Source organism: Arachis stenosperma, chromosome 1, assembly GCF_014773155.1.
Source record: "Arachis stenosperma cultivar V10309 chromosome 1, arast.V10309.gnm1.PFL2, whole genome shotgun sequence".
Taxonomy (NCBI): domain Eukaryota; kingdom Viridiplantae; phylum Streptophyta; class Magnoliopsida; order Fabales; family Fabaceae; genus Arachis; species Arachis stenosperma.
The window spans coordinates 31429854-31435672 of NC_080377.1; positions in this window are offsets into that span (position 1 = coordinate 31429854).

Here is a 5819-nt window from a genome sequence, read left to right on the forward strand (position 1 = left end):
CAACACTCGAGGAGTGATGGAGCTGAACCACATGGATGCACTGTTGGCTCAAAACAAGATGATCACCAAGCAGTTAGCAGATCTTACCAAGAAGGTGCGAGACTTTATCTTTCCAGCAGATTTCATAGTATTGGACATGGAGGAAGGAGCCAAAACCTCTATCATCTTGGGAAGGCCAATCTTAGCCACTGCCGGAGCCATCATTGATGTCCAAAAGGGTGAACTTGTCCTTAGACTACATGAGGAGAAAATGATATTCAATGTGTTCAAGGCCATGAGTTACCCACAAGACTCATTGGGAGAATGTATAAGGTTGGACTCGGTGGATGATGTGGTGCAAGAGTCTCTTAAAGAAGAAGAGGAGTTAACAGAAGAAGATGAATCAGCATCACGCGAAGAGGCTGCAACAGCTGAAGTTCATGTTCAAGGCACACTAGAAGGGAAGGATGAAAGAAAAGAAACACCCAAACTTGAGCTAAAGGCACTACCGCCTACTCTCAAGTATGCATATTTAGGAGAGAATGAAAGCTATCCAGTGATTATAAATTCAGCCCTCAGCCGAGAACAAGAGGAAGAGTTACTTCAAGTCTTACAAAAGCATAAGGATGCCATTGGATGGACACTTACTAACTTGAAGGGAATCAGTTCGGCTATATGCATGCATAAAATACTATTGGAAGATGATGCCAAACCTTCTATTCAACCCCAAAGGAGGCTGAATCCAGTTATAAAGGAAGTGGTACAGAAGGAAGTCATGAAGCTGTGGCAGGGAAGAGTAATCTACCTTATTTCGGATAGCCCATGGGTCAGTCCCGTCCAAGTGGTCCCCAAGAAAGGAGGAATCACTATAGTACCCAATGAAAGGAATGAGCTAATCCCTACAAGAACTGTCACAGGATGGAGGATGTGTATTGATTACAGAAAACTCAATGAAGCCACAAGAAAAGATCACTTTCCACTTCCCTTCATGGACCAGATACTGGAAAGACTTGCAGGACACGCATATTATTACTTTCTAGATGGTTATTCAGGATATAACCAAATAGTGGTTGATCCAAGAGACCAGGAGAAAACATCATTTACTTGCCCATATGGAGTGTTTGCCTACAGGCGCATGCTATTTGGGTTATGTAATGCACCTGCAACTTTTCAACGCTGCATGCTTTCTATCTTCTTAGATATGATAGAAAAGTTCATTGAAGTCTTCATGGATGACTTTTCAGTATTCGAAGATTCCTTTCCCAATTGCCTAAATAATCTTGCCTTGGTATTAAAAAAATGTCAAGAGACCAATCTGGTCTTGAATTGGGAAAAATGCCACTTTATGGTGACAGACGGAATTGTCATTGGCCATAAGGTTTCTAACCAAGGTATTGAGGTAGACAGAGCTAAGGTGGAGCTAATTGAAAAATTATCTCCACCAAGTGATGTCAAGGCAATTAGGAGCTTTTTAGGGGCATGCTGGCTTCTACAGAAGGTTTATTAAAGATTTTTCAAAGATAGCCAAGCCCTTAAGCAATCTCCTTATGACTGATACACCATTTATCTTTGATGAGAAGTGCATGCTTGCATTTGAAAACTTGAAAAAGAAGCTATCCTTAGCTCCTATCATCACCCCACCTGATTAGAGTTTGCTATTCGAACTGATGTGTGATGCATCTGATTTCGCAGTTGGGGCAGTGTTAGGACAGAGAAAAGAAAATTTGGTGCATGTCATATACTATGCCAGCAAGGTCCTCAATGACACTCAACGAAACTATACCACTACCGAAAAGGAGTTGCTGGCAATAGTATTTGTATTTGACAAATTTAGATCATACCTCATTGGTTCTAAAGTGATTGTTTTCACTGATCATACAGCACTTAAATATCTATTTGCCAAACAGGAATCAAAACCAAGACTAATCAGATGGATCTTATTATTGCAGGAATTCAATATTGAGATTAGAGACAAAAAGGGCATGGAAAATAAGGTAGCAGATCATTTATCCAGAATCCCTTGTGAAAAAGGTGCTACACATGATGCAAGTGTTAATGAGTTCTTTCCGGATGAGCAACTAATATTGGTTCACAAGGCACCATGGTTTGCGGATATTGCCAATTTTAAGGCAGCTGGTGACTTGCCTCCTGGAATCAACAAACATCAAAGAAGAAAACTCATCAATGATGCTAAGTATTTTAATTGGGATGAGCCTTATCTTTTCAAGAAATGCTCAGATGGGATCCTTAGGAGGTGCATTTCAGAAGAAGAGGGACGAGAGGTCCTGTGGAATTGTCATAGTGCTAGCTATGGAGGTCATTTTGGAGGAGAAAGAACCGCAACAAAGGTACTGCAATGTGGGTTCTTCTGGCCCACTATCTTCAAGGATGCCAAGGAACTGGTGAGGAGTTGCAATGAGTGTCAAAGGGTTGGAAATCTGCCCAAGAAAAATGAGATGCCACAACAATATATCTTAAAACTTGAACTGTTCGATGTGTGGGGGATCGACATCATGGGACCATTCCCAACCTCATATTCGAACAAGTATATCTTGGTGGCAGTGGACTATGTATCTAAGTGGGTAGAGGCCGTGGTAACTCCAACAAATGACAACAAGGTGGTCATAAACTTTCTTAGATAGAATATCTTCACCAGATTTAGAGTCCCACGAGCCCTCATCAGTGACGGAGGGAATCATTTTTACAATAGACTATTGGAGACCCTACTCCTAAGGTATGGGGTGAAGCATAAGGTTGCCACACCTTATCATCCCCAAACAAGTGGGCAGACCAAGATATCCAACAGAGAGTTAAAAAGGATCTTGGAAAAGACTGTGGGAGTATCAAGAAAGGAGTAGGCAAAAAAGCTAGATGATGCTCTTTGGGCATACAAGACAGCCTTCAAAACACCAATTGGGATGTCCCCATATCAACTGGTGTATGGAAAGGCCTATCACTTACCATTAGAGCTGGAGCACAAAGCCTTTTGGGCTCTCAAGATATTAAACCTTGACAGCACTGCTGCTGGTGAAAAGAGGGTCTTGCAGCTGCAAGAACTAGAAGAGTTTAGGTCTCAAGCCTATGAAAACACCAAGATCTATAAGGAAAAAGCAAAAAGGAGATATGACCTCAACCTGGCACCAAGAAGTTTCGAAGAAGGACAACATGTGCTTCTCTACAACTCCAAACTGAGACTCTTCCCTGGGAAACTCAAATCAAGGTGGTCCGGACCCTTTCTAGTCACAAAAGTCTTACCTTATGGACACATAGAAATCATGGAAGAAAGCTCAAAGAGGACATTCACTGTGAATGGACAAAGACTCAAGCACTACTTGGGTAGCATGGGGGAAGACCCCAAACAAAAGTATAATCTCAACTAGAGAAGTCACTGTCGAGCTAGCGACGCTAAAAAAGCGCTTTGTTGGGAGGCAACCCAACCTGAGGTAGTCTTTTTCCATTATTGTCTCAATAAAGGACTCAAGTAGAATTCTCCGTATTGTGAGGAGCTAAGTATGGTGTTGCACACCAAAACCTCCAAGGGTGAATGTGAAACTCTAAGTTTGGTGTTCCACCCAAGGATTCACCCTGAAGAGTACATCGCAACCCTTTATTAATAAAGCATCTGCTCTAACAAACAGAGAAACTACTTGAGGAATGTTTAATCTCCAATGCATAGATTGCTTTTCTAATTCATAATTGTTTCTGAATAAAAGCACATGAGATTTTTGCATGTATTCAATTTGTTGCATTAGGCAAAGAACTAAGTTTGGTGTTCACACACCAAATTAAGTTCAGAAATTCACAGGCATACATGCATGCTAACTATTTTCTAAGTGCTTGGAAGAACGAGCAACGTCCAATAGTTTTATCAATCAATCTCAGGAAGGAACCATACATCATCATCTAAGGAAGACATCAGGAGGTTGTATTGAACTATCTCTGAGTTATAGTGCTTTAATTGAAAGTATGATTAAATATTGTTCTCAGGGATATCCATTTTCTGCTTGTTCTCTCCCTAGTCACATATAAGTGTGTTGGTCTAGGTCCCTATCTCTTATTTTCATCATGCTTATATGTATGCTTGTCCTTTTAAGTCAATTAATTAAAAAGAAAATATTATGAAAAACAAGAGTGGACTTATGTTGTGAAGCAAATTCTGAATGTTTGTGGTAGGGTCATTAATTAGCTAAGTTGGTTCACCAACAAGGTGTATAGGCAACTATATGCTCTCTCACAAAGCACTTAGCCTAAAGAGTCGCTCTCTCACAAAGCTTATCATAAAGAGTCGCTCTCTCACAAAGCACTTAGCCTAAAAAGAATGTAATAAAACCTGGAAAAGAAAGGAGGATCAATAAATAGGAAATCTCAAAGGATGCAATCAAGTGAGTGTTCAAGGGCATGATAAAGGCCTGAAAACCAGTGAAGGAATGAACCTAAGTTACTATGCATGAAACCCCATAAACCAGGGATTTGAACTTCTATAATAATTATTTGTTTATCTTGTTCTTTCATTCATTTTTCCTACGTTTCAGTACTTGCTTAGGGATAAGCAAGCTTTAAGTTTGGTGTTGTGATGCCAGGACATTTAGGCCAGTTTCATTGACCTTTTCTTTACTGTTTTAGGGTAGTTTCATACATTTTCTTAGGAAATAAGCAAGTTTTGGATAAAAATACACTTACACCTTGATTCAAGCAATTATTGTGAACTTTACATGATTTCATGAGGATTAGGCAGGAATTGAATGATATAATTGATGATGTATAATCTCATGACTTGGAACAAGGCTTTGATGCACTTTAATTGCTTGATTTCAGGACAAAGGAAGCTAGAAGGAACCACGTTAGCAGCCATGCTAATCTAATTAACGTGGTCACTAACGTGGAATGAGGACAAGCTTGTAGCGTTAATGGAAAATGTGATCACCAATAATGCCCTCGAAGCCATCATAGCCCACGTTAGTTACCATGTTAACTACATTAACGTGGTAGCTAACATGGAGGAAAAAAGGAGCTCCAACGTTAGTGGTAAAAGTGAATGCCACTAACGTTCTACAAAGGCACAAATTTAGCCACGTTAAGAGTCACGTTAACCTAATTAATGTGATCTCTAACGTGGGATGAGGAATCAATTACCAACATTAGTGACACTCACCTTTGTCACTAACGTTGGACCAACCCAAGAGTGCCCATGTTAGTGGTCACGTTAAGACCATTAACGTGAGAAGTAACGTGGAGTTAAGCATGATATGCCAACGTTAGTGACACTCACCTTTGTCACTAACGTTGGAGATGGCATTCACTACCATGTTAGTGGCCACGTTAATCCAATTAACGTGAACTCTAACGTGGGAAGGAGGGGCGTTTGGAGCGTTAGTGACAAAGGTAAGTGTCACTAACACTCTCGAAGCTTAGGCATGCCCACGTTAAGAGTCACGTAAGCTATACTAACGTGAACTCTAACGTAGGGAAGGGGGCAAAAGGCAACGTTATTGGAAAAGGTGAGTGCCAATAACGTTTGCGAAGGACCAAGAGGCAACATTAGTGGTCACATTAGTACCACTAACGTTGAAGTTAATGTGGATCATTTTGGGTTGGAACGTTAATGAAAAAGGTGATCGTCACTAACGTTCTCGAACCCACATTTTCACTTAACGTTAACACCACTAACGTCCTAACTAACGTCCATGCCTAACTCACACTTTTCTGCAAACAAAGCTGAGCCCACTGAAGATTGTAACGACTTCAACACAAGATCAAAGGCCCATATCCAAGACTTGAAGAACTAACTAGAAGATCAATAAGAGTAGTATATATAGGAGTTGTTTTGAACTAGAGAGAAG